Here is a 15,855-nt window from a genome sequence, read left to right on the forward strand (position 1 = left end):
CCCGCACCAGTTTTGTCCCCCACGAGGGTGGCCCTGGATCCATGAGGTGTCCCCCGGGGCTGAGCCGAGGGGAAGGCGCAGGTCTGGGGGACAGCGGTGGGGTGACCCCAAGTCCTGCCCTTGCCAAGGGCCCAGCCGGGAGCTTTGGCTCCATCCATCCGCTGCTTGAGGCCACGTCCTGGCCACCAAATCCACCCTGGAGAACCGCTCTTTTCTTCTGATCACCCACGTTATTTTCTCCCTGCAACTTTTCCTGCTTCATGGGGAGAGCTGGGAGTCTGGATGCCAACTCGGGAAGGCGACTCTCGGTGACCCCAGCAGCCGCTCTCTCTGTAGGGGAGAGGAACGATAACATTTTGCTGGGAGATATTATAAAGCAGCAAAGAAACATGGGGTAATTTCGCGGCAGACTACATCCAGTCGTGAGCTCTGAGTGTGGGGGGGCTGCGTGGATGTTACGCAGCCATAAAGGGGGCTCTTAGCAGTTGCTGCTGCAAGTAGAAGCAATATTTGGAGATGAATCTGGAGCTGAGGCAGGAAAAAAGGAGATTTCTGCTTTCTAGCTGTATTTTGCATCAAAACAGTGCTTGCCTAACACAAGTGGAATACTTTATTTTCATGCTTTGAATGCAGCTCCTGTGTGCTTGATAAAATGTAGCCATAAAATTGCAAATACAAGGCAATTTGACTACTGATGGCTAATGCATCATAACGGCTAAGGAAATGCGGGCATTTAAAAATACCCCATTTAAACGTCGGGCATTACCTCCGTTACTTGCACTGTAGCAGAATAAATAAACAATATGTGTGTATTATGTTAATATTGTCCAAAGCAAAAAGAATGAGTGCACAATGTGTTACTTGCTTTTTATGACTGATCCATTATGGCCAGCGACCAACTACCAACGTGTGAATGAGAAAAGAGGGAAATCAAGAGCTCTTTTCCTTGGAGAAATGGCTCCTTTTGTTTTATGTCTCCAGGTGAATTATTTTCAGTGATTGCATCTAGCAGCAGGAACCTCCCGCGTTCCTGAGAATGATACGGGTCCCAGGGAAGAGGGTTGTGAAACTCCTCTGTGGATTTGATGATTGCCAGCGTTGGCCTGGGGCTGCCCCATGTTCTGGGAGGGGGGAAAGCAGACCGGGGAGGGGGGATGGAGGGGGGATGTCAAACACCCCCGTGTAGCGCAGGGGGCTGGCTGGGCTGTACCTGGGGAGCAGAGAACCATTAGTGTTGACTCCTGCAGGAACCAGAGAGGGGCGTGGGAGAAGGTGCTGCTGCCCAGCACCTCCTTTGGTGCAAATTGGAGCAGTTTGGGACTGCTCTAATGTCTGCAAGTTGCCTGTCACCCTCTTGGGAGGACACGGGTCCGAGGACTCCTCGACTTGCACGGGGCGCTGGCTGTGCCTCTCCTGGGCTGATCTCTTCTCTTGCAGGGACTCCCAGGAGCTTGTTCCAGACCAGCCAGTGCAGGCAGAGTGGGGACATCCAGCTCAGGGAAATCCACACCAACAAACCCAGAATCTCTTTTAAATTGTCTGAGAGTGGGAGGAATAAAAGTGAGTGAAATTACGCCCCCCCCCCCTCCCTGCTTTTCCTGGGCAATCTCAGAATTTATTGAGACAACTCCTGTGGGATGCTCCATCACGTCATCCAGGACTTGTGTATCGACTCTCTTTTCCTCCTGCTGCTGAGTGAAGAAATATGATAGCAGGAGGGATAATGAAGCAGACGTGTTTTCTTCAAATCAAACCCATTCTCTCTTAAGGTGGGATAAAAGGGTAAAGAACTTTCCCTCCGCGATATTTTTCTTGGTAATGTGTTTTGACAATTTAATTTAGAAGTCATAGAGTAGCGAAGACAAAGTCACCCGGTGGGTGGACATCGGAGAGTTCGGTTGCCTTTGTGATGAATTGGTGATAGTACAGAGATGACAAAACAACACAGGGGGACAAGAGGGAGGCTGGCAGCACTGTCGGCAACAGGCACAGGATAAATTGAACACTACACTTCATCCAGGATCTTCAATAGTCCCAGGCATCCCCATATAATTTATGAATTGCAATTAGCATTTTATTACAGCTCGTGCTCGAGCTCCGTACCTGTCGCTTGGGTTCGGGTTTTGCTGGAGTTGCAGAGTGAAGTTTTCATAAGTTCAAAGTACCTATATATTTAAATTAAAGCAATAAATATGCTCAAGAGGTTCCTTTCCTGTTCTGAAGCTGCAGAGGTTGCGAGTGTGGATTTCTTGCAGAGTGCTGGCTCATGTCCCGATGCTCCTGTCCCGATCAGGACAGGAGCCCCATCCTGATGCTTCGAGGCCGATGGATCCCAGATTCATTTCTCTTTTTCTGAGACATGAAAACTTCTGTCTCTTGCCCCTTGGCAGCTCCCCCAGGCAGACGGAGGAGGAGGAAGCACCTCTTCTGCTCCCCTCTCCATCCCAGCTGGAAGCCCCTCTGCTTCCCCCTCCCTGCAAACAGAGGATCATCTTAAAAAAAAAATGCTAAAGAGAGCGTCTTAAGTTGGAAATTGGAAAAATTTGTGGGCAATATCGGTCAGGCTGTCGTTGCTGGCACTGGTTCAGCACCTCGGGGCCGAGGTCGGGCAGGGGGTGCCCAGCTGGGGGTGTCCCGCTCCCCCCGTCAGCACCCCGGCACCTCTCTGCCCCGTCCAGCTTCTCCTCCAGCGTCTGCGCCTGATACCCCAGTGCAGAGACACCCAGATCTCTCCTACAATTTACCTCCAGAATCACTCTGAAAGGCCTCTGACTGTGTTCCGAACGACTGTGTAGGTTGTTATAAATATACAAAGCTTTTTGTGGGGATATTCATGAAATTCTATCACCGCTTACCCTGGCTGGTAATGGCCTTGTTTATGTATGGGCTCTATACCTGGCTTTGCAGCCTCTCCAAACACAATTCTATTACCGTGTGTAAGTGCTCTATCAGTGTAGTACTTAGCGCGCTCTGCTTTCCAGCACAGCTCCTTAATGGCCGGGGAAGGTATTAGGCTCTGCAGTTTGTGAGTATTCAAAAGAAAGTTCAAACCTCACTACGTCTTTATTTTAAAATTCATGGAATTTCTAAGTACCAACTTCTAAGCTATGACCAAACAGTTCATTTCTTTCTTAAACAGCCTTTTATTTTTCTCCCCACCAGGTAACTTGTTCTCGCCAGCTGTGCGGGTCCCTGCCTGTCCCACCGCAGGGGTCCCCGCCACCATCCGGGTCCCCACCAGCACTTTTCTGCCCGGGAGCAGCCACGGTGCGGCTCTTCCCATATCGACCCGGGGAGCATCTCTAGGGGGTAACTGGGGGGGTCACTTTGGGGGTTTGCCGGCGGCATGGGATCCCCCAAGCCTTCCCTGAGGAGTGCCAGGGTGGGCAGCAGCCAGGGGAGCAGAGACACAGGGGGAAAGAGAATTAGAAACCAGGGGGGTATTTAAAAGGCTGTGGGGGTACCTGTGCGGGAAGGGCGGCAGAACCAGGCCACTGGCGGTGCTGGGAATCATCCTTCGAGTCCTTCCTTATAATCAGCATTTTGCTTTTTTTGGTACTGCATGGATCCAGGTCACAGATTTCTTTCCTAAAAGGGAAAGAAAAACCTTTCAACTTCATATTTAATGTCCCGCTTCCCACGCCTGCCGGCAGAGAACGATGAATTCCCACGTCCGCCCGCCGCTGCTTCTTCCATCAGGTGCTGTTTTACCCACGACCATCACCGCCGCGTCTGGGTGGCAGGAGGCAGCCGGGAGGGTTTGCCGCCTCTTTCCAGCTGATCGTGAGCGTTTTCTAATTTCCTCGTATGTTTTGGCAGAATGTCACCATTTAATTGTTGGAAACAAGAGCAGGAAATATTAGCAGCACCGGCACAATAGGATTTTAATTTAGCTTCAGGACAGAAATGGGTCTCTAGCAGAGTGCCAGGCTCCAGGATTGCCTGCGAGTACCGGGAGCCTGGAGTTTGCCTAATAGTTTGCACAACTGGGGTAATTCTGGAGGGATGCGAGGGACTTAATTGGGCTCATGCTTAAACATCCTCGTAATGCGAGGCGCACTGCGTGCTCTGAGCATTATTATTAAACAGCCCATTTCACTTTTTAATGATCATCTTGGATCACCGTAGCAGTGATCAGCAAATAATCCTGGACAAATAAACATCTGTCTTTGGCGGTTCCACAACCGGGGCTGCCGCTGGGCTCCAAGCCTGGCCGGGGCGATGGCCGTGCCCCCAGCCCCACAGGAGCCCCCCGTGTCCCCCTCCACCCCGCACCCTCCATCAGGATGGGGGGCTGGGAGATCGGCGTTAGTCCTCAGCACCTCGTACCCCTTGGGACATCAATGCCTGCCCCAAACGCCGCCGGGCTGCCCGCGCAGGAGGCGTGTCGCCGCCTGCCTTGACATTGAGGTAAAATATGGGGCATCACTAAATTATTCAGTTGGTGAGAGGGGCTCTCAGGGTGGTGTGTTGCTCTTCTGCAGTGTAATTAATAGTCTTTAGATTAAATATGAAATCATTCCTAGTCATTAATAATTTAGCCGCAGCGTGGCGATCTTTAGAGAGCAGCAGCACTTCATATTCTTCTCAAGTATGTTGCCTGAAATGCTTTGGGGGAAGCCAGCTGCCCTTTCATCCATCTCAATTACAATTGCTGGCTGCTCATTTCCTTCTTGAACATTGTTTTGCGAAGGTGTAAAACTCTTCCGCTCCCGCTTTTCCTAAGCCGGTGTTTAAAGCATCGGTGCCTCCTGGAGAGGAGATGCCCGAGCTCTGCCGTGGCGGGGAGGTGCAGCCTGTGGCGCTCCCCGAGACGTGCGTGCCGGAGCCCTGGCAGGTGCCGTGAGAGTTTCTGGGTTGGATTTAACTCGAACGCAACTTCCACCGTCCTCACCGTGGGACAGAGCAGCCACTGTCCCCGAGAGGGGTCTGAGCGTGCTGCCGGTTCTTGCCGGCATTGCAGAGGGATTGGAGGGATGGAGAAGAGCTTCCCGTGGTCGCGGTGCCCGCGCTGCCGCCCTGGCATTTGCTGTGGTGCCGGTGATCCCAGCCATGGCCGACACACCAGCATCAGTCCCAGCTCCGCAGCACAATAACCCGGTCCCTATAATTTCCAGAAAACAGGAGCTGACCCACCTCTCCTCTGTCTCTTCCAGCCCCCAGGCCCCACCGCCATGCTTTTTACAGGCAGGATGGAGGTGATGGTTTTTGCTAATGCTGACAACTACCATAATTTAGCTTTACACCGGCACTAAAACTGGAGAAAAAATTCACATCCTGGGACATCTGTGACACAGTTGCGGCTGACGGTGGATTTATGTGCAACCCCAGCAAGGAAAGCACCCCAGGGCACATGGAGAGGTGCAACAGCCCCGCTCCTCTGCCCCTGAACCGGCTTCCACACATGAGATCAGCCATCCTCATGCAGCTCCCTGTTCAGATCCTTCCCTGTGGGGACAAACCCCTGCTTTCCCTTAGCCCAGTGCAATCAGTGGGAAAGGAGGAGGGGAAAAGCCGCATCCTTCTGCGACGCTGCTGGGCTCCCGCCAAGGTGCCGGACCAGGCTGCACCGGTGGGTGCAGGGGTGTGAGGATGCCCTGGAGAGAGCAGGGATGCTCAAAAGCAGGAAAAAGCAGCCATCTGGGCAGAAGCCTGGCTAAATCCCCCCGCAGCCAGGCTCCTGCTCCCCGGCGTGTGATCACAGCTCGGCTGCTAAAGGCCACCCGTAGCAGGAGGAACATTTTGGAGTGCCGGAGCCCTGGGGTGCTGGGCTGCGACTGTGCCGGCTGCCAGCAGCGGCCCCAGAGGGACCCTGCCTTTTGCCGAGCGCCGTAATTCCTGTTTCCAAACAGCAAATAAATGTTAAACAGCTGCTGCAGTAAAATTTGAAATCAAAGCCAAGTCCCCCGGGGGTGCCAGCAGCGGCTGGGGCAAGGAGAGGCGAAGGGGCAGGATGATGCCGACCCCGGCATGGGGGAGGGAAACACAGCCCTGGGCTCCATGGGGTGACAACAGCGGCTCCAGGGGTCCCAGCAAGTCCCACAGCCCCAGCAAACACAAGCACTAAATGTCACACCTCCCAGGGAACCCTAAATAACCACGTGGCTGCTGTAACCTTTATAGAGCCCCCCTTGATTCACTCGTTAGCTGTTACAATAGGATAAACTTGTTTGCACACCTGGCTGTCTTTTAAATAGGTTTAATTCCTTTGTGCCTCTCCACAGCTTCCTCTGATGACTAAGTGGCTTGTCAGCTGTCGAAGGCTGAGTGCTGACGGCTTCAACTTGCCCCCGCACCGGTGTGTGCGTCCCCCGGCAGCATCCCCTGTCACAGCCCGGAGGCACCTGGGCATGGCGGCGCTTGGCCAAAAGTGCGGTGTTGGCCCCAAAGTGCAGCTTTCCGTAGGGTGGGAGGACGTGAGGTGATGGGGACAAAGGGGCAGAGACAGGTCAGAGACACTGTAGGGGGTGAAACAGCCTCTGGCAGAGCCCCCCAGCGTTGGGCACTCTCCCAGGAGGGGCTGACCCCAAATCCCACGTGGGTCCCTCTGACAGAGAACGGGATCCCCACGTCCTATGGGGAGAGGAGCCGGGGCAATGGGCAAAGGCACTGGGCAAGGAGGGGATGAAGGTCACCCTGGGGCTGGAGCCCCTCTGCTGTGAGGACAGGCTGGGAGAGCTGGGGGGGTTCAGCCTGGAGCAGAGAAGGCTCCAGGGAGACCTTGGAGCCCCTTCCAGTCCCTAAAGGGGCTCCAGGAAAGCTGGGGAGGGACTCTGGATCAGGGAGGGGAGCCATGGGACGAGGTGGAACGGTTTTACACTGAAAGAGGGGAGATTTAGATGAGAGATGGGGAAGAAATTGGTTGCTGTGAGGGGGGTGAGCCCCTGGCCCAGGTTGCCCAGAGAAGCTGTGGCTGCCCCATCCCTGGAGGGGTTCAAGGCCAGGTTGGACGGGGCTTGGAGCAACCTGGGCCTGTGGGAGGTGTCCCTGCCCAGGGCAGGGGGTGGCACCGGGTGGGCTTTAAGGTCCCTTCCCACCCAAACCAGTCTATGATATGATATGATATGATATGATATGATATGATATGATATGATATGATATGATATGATATGATATATGATGCTGGGGCCGGATCCGTCCCCAAATCACCCCAGAGATCCTGGTGTCCCCCCGCTGCCAACAGAGGTGTGAGGAGGGCTGGGGGAGCCGGGGCTGGGGAGCCCCCCACATCCTCCCCGCCGGGGCTGGCAGGTGGCACCCGAGCGGGGATTCCTAATTAAATCGGACACAAAACCAGGCAGGGATTACAGAGCGGATTACCGAGACCTGTTTCATTTTGGGGACCAAGTTAGTGCTAGTCCTTCTGCACGGTGCAGCGGGATGTAAAAATAGGACCATAAGGGAGCATATTAATGAATATGGAAACCTTCTTTTCTGGTATTGCGCACTCATAAATGAATCCACTTTATAGAGCCATAGCAGAGAGGAAATGACTATTCGGAGCCTGATTTATCTGCTCAAATGCTTTGTAGTACTTCAGATTAATAAAAATATTTAATAAAGAATCAAGATGGTTTATCTGTAATGCAAAGAGAATCACATCCCCTGTATTTTTATTACTGAAAAATTGGAAGCGGGAAGAAATAATGATATAAGCTACTGTATAAATGACAAAAATACCCATTCTAGTTATATGCATTGCTGTACAATCTTTTTCTATCCTATAAACATAATATATTCTTATGCCTATTTCAACTGATTCAGTAGTCATATGCTGCATTGTGCAGTTTAATACCATCCCGTCCTCAACAGCTCTGGCAAGTGATTAAATAAGAAATAAATTTTGCTGTCATTGCATTTAAAATCAAATCAAGGATCATTTGTTACCCCAAACGAACCAGTTATCCTTCTCTGCTCGTAAGTAGGCTGCTGTTTGCTGAAGCATTTAGAAATGTATATATAGTAAACTCTTTGCATAATGGCTTGTACTGTAATATGATCTTTATGAGCCTGCCGCTCCGGAGACACTTGGAAGAACCAATAAACAGTACATTGCTTTTTTAATTTAAAGTTATAGGTATGAGACATTTCATATTCTCCTTATATTCATCTGAACCTCGTTGGCCGTGCCGCGGAGCTGGGGCCAAAACCTCGCTTCCCACCAGTGCCCCCCGCAAGACGCCCCACGGCACCGCGGGGCAGCACAGCGATAAACCCCCCCGGTGCCGGCGGCACCGTCCGTGCCCCCACAGCCCTCCCCAACACCCCCCCGGGGGTCCCCGGCACCGCTGCCCCCCGGCACCACTGCCCTCCTGGGGAGAACCACCGCAGCCCCGAACCCCAACCGTCCGCCCAGAAACCCGCCCAGGAGGGAGAGACAAACCGTCCCGTTCCCCGGGTACATTAAATTTAATGTCACCGCCTCGTTAATGGCCCCTCGCGTTGTAATGTGTAATATAAACTCACAAATTAATTGCGATACCTTCTAAAGCTTCTTTAACTGCCGCTGAAATGAAACCTGGCTAATAACCATAATTTTAAAGTCCATTCTTGTTAGAAGATGGTGTCTGACCGAATTTCTTTTGTTGGCTCATTGTTTTAATTCCTCTCCTCCCCCCGAGACTTGCCACTTTTCGACCACCTCCCCGTCGCTGGGCTTTACCCAGGAGCAGCCGCTAATCCCGATGGGCCTCCTCGGCCACGGACGGCCCGACAAAACTTTGATGAACTATCTGCCTCGTGCTCCAGCTGGGTGACAAAGCCCATGATGGGAACCTCTTTTCTTAGAAAGAAAAAAAAAAAAAAACCCACAAAAGAATTTTCATTTAAAAAATGACCATTGTAAGAAAAAGGAGGTTGCCCGGGGTGCCCCACGCAGGGTCGGGCATCGCCGCTGGCTCCTGGCCCCTCGCCATCAGCCCCGTGTCTGCCACGGACCCCGCCAAATCCAGTGGGTAAATTATTTGTTGCAAATTATTTGCTCAGCTTTAATTATCAAGTTTTGGCACCCATTAGTTAAACCGGTTAATTTTATTACAGAGAAAACAACAAATCACAAGGCTGACAATAATGAGGATGAACAGGCATTTAATTATCCTTGTTCTAGACAGAACAATTATTAATTTTAAATTGCAAAAACTCATTTGAAAAGTTTGGAGTCTGGAGAATTATCACGGGGAGCGTAATATTGCTGCGGGAGATCTACGGTCAGCTGTGCCATTAATACCAGTAAATCAGGCAAATCAATTCCTTCACCAGCCTCTTGCTCCCTCTTGTAAGATGCAGGAATAAAACTAACAAACTTTTGTGCTGGGGCCTTTGTTAGAAGGGGTCTGGTGGCCCCGGAACAAGGCTGGTTTTGAGTCCCCCTCCCAAAGCCGTGCGGGACCCGGAGCCATCTGCAGCCCCTCTCTGCAACCGCGTTTTATCCTAGATCAAGGGAAAGGACCCCCCTGCGCAGGGCACCCGCCGGCCGGTGGGCAATCCAGGCTCAACGGGCACCCATGGGTGCCCTTCGGGGTGAGCTCTGGTCCCGGCTGCAGGGAGCACTGCTCAGCCTGAGCACGATGTCCCCAGGTGAGGATGAGGAAGGTGCGATGCCCCTAGGTATGATGTCCCCAGGTGAGGGAGGGTGAGGAAGGTGCCACGTCCCTAGATATGATGACCTTAGGTGAGGATGAGGAAGATGCGATGTCCCTAGATGTGATGTCCCCAGGTGAGGATGAGGAAGGTGCGATGTCCCTAAGTATGATGTCCCCAGGTGAGGGAGGATGAGGAAGGTGTGATGCCCCTAGGTATGATGTCCCCAGGTGAGGGAGGATGAGGAAGGTTCCATGTCCCTAGGTAGGATGTCCCCAAGCGGGGATGAGGAAGATGCGATGTCCCCAGCTATGATGTCCCCAGGGGAGGATGAGGAAGGTGTGATGTCCCTAGCTATGATGTCTCCAGGTGAGGGAGGATGAGGAAGGTGCGATGTCCCTAGGCATGATGCCCCCAGGTGAGGGAGGGTGAGGAAGGTGCGCTGCACCCAGAGGGGACAGGAGCAGAGGGATGGCACTCGCTCTCACCAGGGCACAGTGTGGAGGATCCCCATGGCTTTGGGACACTTCAGTTCCCTTCCCGGGGTCCCTCTGAGACCGCGACTGCCCTGAGCAGCTCAGTGTCGAGCCAACCTACAGGCAAAAGGGAAAAAAAAACCAAAACCCCAACCGAAAAAAGTCATGAAGAAGAATCTGAAGCTTGAAGAAACAAATGAAACCTCATCATTTATCCCCAGTGGTCAGTGGCACAGATAACATTTTTCAAAGTGTAATTGCAGTCAATTGTACTTTCCCCCCAGTGCCCGTCAGCTCATCGTAGCTGGCGTGATAAATGTTAGCTTTTAAGCAAGAATGGATTGATTATTAATAGCTTAGATACCAGTTACAGGAACTGCAATAAAACTAGATTTTAATTTCCCTCTCTATTAAGAAATCTCATGTTTCATTCAATGTAGAGAGAAAATAGGGGTTTTTTTGCAAAGATATTAGACTTACTGCCACTATAAAAGATCATTGATGCACCTGACGCTGGGTTCTATCTGACCGGTTTTCCCACAGAAGGCAGCCCGGTGGGTCGCCGAGTCCGCCCTGCGCCCAGCTCGGCCCCCGCCGGTGGAAAGGGGCCGGGAGGGGATGCTCTGGCCCGCGTCAAGGCATTACCTTTAAAAAACCCCAGTGCCTCAGGCGAACGGTCCTCTCCTGCGCCGGGGAGCTGGCTGTCGGGGTGGGGGGGACGCAGCACCCCGGGGTGCCCCGCGCCCGTCACCTCTCCCCACCCCGGGCAGCGCTCGGGGCCCCGAACCTCCCCGGCATCGATAAGGAGAGGGTTTCAAAGCGTCTTCGGTGGCAGCGGAGCCAGGCACCTGCTCCTGCTCTAAACTCCCTCCCGCGCTCCTGCTCGCCATTAAAACAAAAATCCCTGCGGAAAATCACTTAATCAGGGTAGGGATGTTTCGGCTGTGATTTGTGTCTAAATCAGGAGAAAAAGCGTAAAAGCTGCCTTGACTGAAGAACAGAGTTGTGCATTTTAATCTCTTATAACTTACTTTTATGATGTAATTCTGAATTATGTTATTGCATTTGTATTTAGAGAGCACACCAGATGGTGCATGCAGTAACACTTTAAATTAGGGTTTCCCAAATACACATTAAATTTAGATTTAATAAGACAGTTATCACGTGGGAATTAAATACCAATTGATTATTTGTAAAATATCACAGCTCAGCAAAGTGTGCGACTCAGGCGTCGTCTTGCACCGCAGCTGACGCAGGGGAAACGCACCTTTGGGCAGCGACTGGGGGTCCTGCCCTGGCTCCTGCCGGGCACTGATGGCCACTGGCCTCCTTGCCTTCTCGCCACCTTGTCGGCCTCTTTGGCACCTTTTTTTTGGTAGTGTAGGATGGACACAAAGGGAGGGACGCTGACATCCTCCCCGCAGCCAGGCCAGCGCCCCGGCGTGCTCTGCCAAGTGTCACCAAAATGGGAGCGGTGACACCCGGTGCGGTGGCCAGAGGGGGACGGTGTCTCGGCCGATGGTGCGGCATCGCCCCTGGGCACGTAAAATCATGCCCTGAAGTCGCCTCCAGCCACGCAAAGCCACGCACAGCCGTGACCGTGCCCATCGGGCAGGGAGGTGCTGCTGGTGGGCACGAAGGGGCTCGTCCCCTCTGGAGGGTCCCGCTGGCAGGGGGGTCCCTGGGGACACAGGGCAGCTCTGCCCCGGGATGCCCAGGAGCAGGGACCCGGCCCCGGCTCCGTGTGGGGCAGTGACCACAGCTCCGCCACTGCCCGAGTGGCTCGGCTCCGTGAAAACATTTAAGATCCTTTTGCTGCCACAGATTTATTTTTTTATTATTATTATTATTATTATTCAGAACTGCAATATGCTGCTCATATACTCTGGGTAATTTACTTTTCTAATCAAATTGATTTCCATTCAAATGAATTCTCTTGTCCGTCTCTATTCCAGTAATGTTATTTTAAGCATAAGCTGTGTCTTGGTACAAATGTATAATCAAACGGGTAGATGCAGAGGGCATTGTGGTACTTTATGGTGAATCAAATAGAAGTGAAATTATAGAAGCTTTTAGGCGCAATAATTTATGTATTGTAACTTCTGGTTGGGCCCAGCGAGTGAGATTACATTCCCCTCCTGGATTTATCTCTCGTCCTGGTTTATGGCTCAGCATTTCTTCCTTTTTTTATTTTTTTTTTTTTTTTTTTTGTCCTTGCATTGAATTAGGCTGATCTAATTCCTCTCGCAGAGGGAGCAGAGCGCTGGGGGGGATGAGGGCTGATGGCCCCGTGGGACCCCCACCACCAAGGGTTTGGGTACCCAGCCCCAGCCCACACAGCACCAGCCGGGGCCAAAAAATCGAGTGCCTGGCTCCCTCAGCCGCCCTCCCGCAACGCATCCTCCGTTAGCTGCTCGGGGAACGGCCGCACGTTCATTACCTGCGCACCTGTGCGAGCTTTCCTGTAGGAACGTGTTAATTGCTGCCACTCCGCTGCCACCGTTGCTGGCTGTCACCGTCCCGGCGTGACCCTGAGGACGTGGCCAGTCACTGCCCCACCCTCCAACCCATCCCTGCCACCCCCTCCCCATCCCTCCCCCAAACCCGGGGCATTACCATCATAATTTTTATTATTACCCTTAAGCTGCCCTACAATAACACTCCCAAGACCCTGCCTGCAGCCCTGCTTGCCGGGGCTGATTTATGTGCCGGTGGCAATCTTAATTCAGCCCCGGTGCACCCAAGTCAGCGCCGCAGAGCAAGGCGGGCATGGCGGCGCACGTCGGGAATGATGCAGTTCCTACCCTTCACCCTTTATTTGTATTTTCTGTCCTGCACGATATATATCAGCCATCGCCGGTGCTGGAGTGCCGCTCCACACTCTATTATAAAATGGCTTGGTGCAAAAGATGCATATAAATAAGAGAAGCCGTGAAGTGTTCCTCAGCCGCTGGTGCAGGGAGCGCTCGCAGCTGTGATTTATAGCATCTGCTCGATGGGCCTCGCTGACATAAATCTCACGCTTCATTCATATGTACGGAGTTAGGGAGAGGGAGCGGTGGCACCCCCAGCACCCGCGGGCGTGTGACTTCCCCATCGTCCCCCCTGTGCCACCCTCCCGGGTGGGGAGGGGACTCGGGATGGATCCAGCCATACCTGGCGTCTCAGCTCGGCCCAGCCCCAGCTCTGCCTCTCTCTTCTTTCCCATGGGCCTGAGAGAAGCGACGGTGCTGGGCTCACGCAGGTCCCCAGTGTTGGTGGAGCACCTCAGCACTGGGATGCTGCAGACCCCGGTGTCCACTGACCACCCACAAGCATCCCCCGGCTGCAAAGGCAAGGACCAACAGGTTCTGCAATGGCCAACAGGTTCTGCAATGGCCAACGCCCCCTGGAATGGCCAACGGCCCCTGGAATGGCCAACGACCCCTGGAATGGCCAACACCTTCTGCGATGACCAACACCTTCTGCAACAGCCAAGGCCATCTGCAATGGCCAACAGCTTTCGTTGTGGCCAACACCATCTGCACTGGCCAATGCCTTTTGCACTAGCCAACGCAGGTATGCCTCCTGGGGCCGTGCATGGCAGACATGGTCCTGGCCAGCCCAGAGCCTCCTGCTTTCCCCTGTCTACAGCTCACATTACGGGACCCCTCCAGGCATCCAGGAGCAGGTTCCTGGCCCTTTTGGCTTGGCCACGTTTGGTTGCAGCCAGACGGCCTCACCTCCTCTGCCGTGGTGGCTAACGAGTTCCCCTTCGCCCTCCTGCGGGGGTACGTCATCAGGAGCCAGTGCAAAAAGCAGCCTAAATCTGCAGCCCAGCGGGGACTGCAGCAGGTGGAGCAGCTTTCACTCCATTTGGGCTTGTTTTCTGCTGGAGAAGGAAGGAGCCGCCGGGCCCTGTGAGAGACCTGGAGGTATGTTGCCCCCGGCCACGCGGGATGGTGCAGTGTCCCTGCTGCCCTGGGGCTGGCGGTCCCCGACCCCAGCGCCCACCTGGCTGCGTCCTTGGGGGACCATGAGGGGACAATCTGCCCCCAGGGCAGCCCTGTAACACCCCGGGGGGGCAAAAACCAGCAGGGGTGCAGGTAAAGAGCCAAATCCAGAGTTTGAGGGGGTGCAGTGCTCCAGCACCTCTCCCTCCGGAGCAGATCCTGAGAAAACGAAGACAGGTCGAGCCTTTAACACCCAGAGCTGCCTCCCAGAAACCAGCTGTGACCCAAGACACCACCACCAAATAGTCATTTTCTAATGCCCAGGGGAAAAGCGCACCCATGGGTGCACCCGTCGCCCCGCGGCTCAGCCTCCTCCCTCGCTGGGCACTGCCGAAATCACGGCCCCGCGCTGGGCAGAGGGAGACCGGCCGTTTTATAACAACGGCGATAAAAATAATAACATTCACCCGAAGAGAAAACCTTTCTCCATCCGCCCTGCCGCTGGCTCCGGCGGTTTCCCGGTGCGCGGTGCCGGCCCCTCTCGGCTGCCGCAATGCGAGAGGCGCGTTACAGCGCGGTCCTGTCCCCCCCCCACCCCCTTCCCCTCTGCACATTTCTACGGCAACGTCGTTTACTTGGTTAAATAACTCATTTGTCTTTTTATACTCTCTGCAGATCATAATACACCCACTCTGACAATACCGCACACCAAAGACCTAATTTTAGAAATGGTGTTTATAAGTAATCAGTTTGAAATATTGGAGCGGTCGTATGATGGTGGGTTGGTTTTTTTTGTGGTTTTTTTTTTTTTTTCCGAAATACTGACGTTTGCAAGAAAGCTGCTCATAAGGAAAATTCTGATTATAACAACTCATTTAGAATAAATCAGTTTGAAATGGTTTATATAACACGGCGGTATGTGCCGTACACGAGCATCCAAGTTTCTGTGTTTTTCCTTTCAGTAATACAAGATTAAATGAAACCCCAAATGCAAGTGGTTTTGGGCACTTTGGGTTGGTTTTTTTTTTTTTTTTTTTTTTGCTAAGCAGAGGAAATGCAGCTTCTCAGCAATTTTATGGCCAATTGGGTTGGGAAAAAAAAGAAAGACAAAAATTACGGAGAGCAGAATTACCACCCTCACAGCGCCCCCCCCCCACTCCTGCTCGCCCCGACACCCCCAGCTCTCCCTTCCAGCTGGGGGGGCCCCTCACCACCCGCTCCTGGATTTTGACAGGGGTTTTGCAACCCTTTTCCCCCCTCCCCATCCCAAAGATTCCATCAATCCCCGTAACAGCCCCATCCCTGGGCACAGCCCGACCCCAGCGCCCGGAGCAGGGCTCGGACCCCCCTCAGTGCTCCCCTCCGGGACCATCTTCCTGGTCCCCGCCGGTACCGCCTCCCCCGGCAGCAGGGATGGCAGATGCAGCATCTCAGGGAGCATCCTCACCCTGTGCCGGGACCAGCCTCGAGCCACCCGCTGCCCGAGGCCCGGCAAACTCATCACAGGTGCCCGTGGGCTGGGGGCTGACTCCCAGCCTGGACGCGGGGGCTGCCCGGCCGGGGCGCGGGTGGAACCCATCCCTACAAGGATAATTTACCTGCCCGTATTTGCGGAGCCCCGTTAAGGTTTTCTCTTGACGAAGAGGCAGAAAGGGCCCGGCGGAGCGAGTCTCGGCCCACGCTGCGTCCTGGGCCCCGGGGAAGCGCCCGAGCGGCGCAGCGGGGGGCTGGGGAGTCCATTTTAAAAAATAGTAATAAACAAAGCGAGTGCGGGAATGTCCTGGACACGTCCCACGAGGGAGCGTGTGATGTCTTCAGGGAAAAAAGCCAAAAGGTGCCCAGGGCAGCCAAGGTGAGGTGGGAGGAGA

This window comes from Chroicocephalus ridibundus, chromosome 15 (genome assembly GCF_963924245.1).
Source record: "Chroicocephalus ridibundus chromosome 15, bChrRid1.1, whole genome shotgun sequence".
NCBI lineage: Eukaryota > Metazoa > Chordata > Aves > Charadriiformes > Laridae > Chroicocephalus > Chroicocephalus ridibundus.